This window comes from Triticum aestivum, chromosome 5A (genome assembly GCF_018294505.1).
Source record: "Triticum aestivum cultivar Chinese Spring chromosome 5A, IWGSC CS RefSeq v2.1, whole genome shotgun sequence".
In the NCBI taxonomy this organism is placed as follows: Eukaryota; Viridiplantae; Streptophyta; class Magnoliopsida; order Poales; family Poaceae; genus Triticum; species Triticum aestivum.
Genome location: NC_057806.1, coordinates 47,102,148 through 47,103,973, shown reverse-complemented (window position 1 = coordinate 47,103,973; position 1,826 = coordinate 47,102,148).

Here is a 1,826-nt window from a genome sequence, read left to right as displayed (position 1 = left end):
TTGACTTTTCAACTCATGGAAATATTTTAAATTTGTGAACATTTTCAGAAATCATTATTTGTCTTGCATCATGAACAAATTTCAAATTCATGAACATTTTTTTCCAAATCATGAACATATTTTTCACAAATTCGTGAACATTTTTTGAAAGCGCAAACATTTTCTAAAATCGTGAAAAAATTGAATCATGAACAGTTATTAAATTCACGAACATTTCTTTCAAAATCTTGAACATATTTTTACAAATTCGTGAGCATTTTTTATTCAAGAACAATTTTCAGACATCATGAACATTCTCTTCAACTGTGAACTTTTTTAAATTTGCGAACACTTGTTTTTAAATTGTGAACTTTTTTTAAATCATAAACGTTTTTAAAATTTCATGAACATTTTTTTACAAATTTGTGAACATTCTCTTAAACCCTGAACATTTTTTGAAAATTTTGTTTTGAAATCATGAAATTTTTTTTAAATCACGAATATTTTCAGAATTTCTGAACATTTTTTTGAAATCATAAACTTTTTTGAATTCATGAACATTTTTTTGAAATCACGAACATGTTTTGAATCCACAAATATTTATTGATTTCTTAATTCTTTTTAAATGCACATTTTTAAAATCTTGGAACTTTTTGTAACACTGAATTATTTAAACATAAAACATAACAGAAAAAGAAAAGGAAATGAAAAAGAAATCAAAATTAAAAAAACAAAGCGCTCAGACATGGACCGGCCCAAACGGGTGCATTGGGGGAGTGAGGGTTGTGCGCTACCGCTCGTCCGAGCGCGTACTGCACCGTATAGGAGCTCCAACGTCTGACCAGACAGGTGGAGCCTACCCCAAATTACTCCAAAACGACATAGTCCACCAACCTTACCGCCCTACTCTCGCGTCCGTCCACCATTTCCCACATCCGAGCACTCGTCGTCATCCACCATTCTCCCCCGTCTTCGCCGCCGGCCCCCATCCCTCGCCCTAGATGTCGTCCAGGCCATCCCCAACCGCCGCCACGGACACAACCTCGGCCTCGTGCGTGGGGCTGCCATCCTTGGCTCCGGCCTGCAAGCCGGAGAACATTGCCCGAAGCGACCGGCAAAGGAGGCAACATGAGAGGGATGTGGCGGTGTCGTCCAGTGCGCATGGGCCCCTGAACCCTATCCATCCAGCCACCGACAAGGAAGGCCTCGTTCGTCCCACTCTAGGGAGAGGTCAACCCCACGGCCGATTGGACCATTCCGGATGGTTTTTCGTCAACACATGCGCCGGTGGACAATGTGGGTCACTCGCCGCAGCTCTAACGGGCACGGACAAGCACGGGTAGCGGCAGCGCCCGGCTACCCACATCCTCTTCGATGAAATGACACAACAGGGCTCTGTATATTTTTCCTCCACTCCGACCAATACCTTGCATTCTCTATCGGACATGATCAATTAGTTGCATACACCGTTAGTTTCTTTGCGATCATGACAATTTTAGGACAATATCATGTTGGACATGATCAATGACAATCAAGAAACTACCAAAATGGACTATGGATTGGGGGAATCCAAATTGTCCGACGTTTGAAGTTGGTGGAACATCAAACCCCAACAATAAGAGAAAGCCAAAGGTAGCCAAGGGAAGAGGTCCGACATTCACAACGTTTGATGATATATTGTTGTCAAAGCTTGTTTGGCCACAAGCATGAACTCTGTATGTGGCACGGAGAAAAAGGGCAATAAGTATTGTGAGAAGATCTACAAGCATTGTCATGAGCCGCACCCTATCGTGACCACACACAATGTGGCATCTCGCCAACATCGATGGGGGTCATTCAAGGGGAAG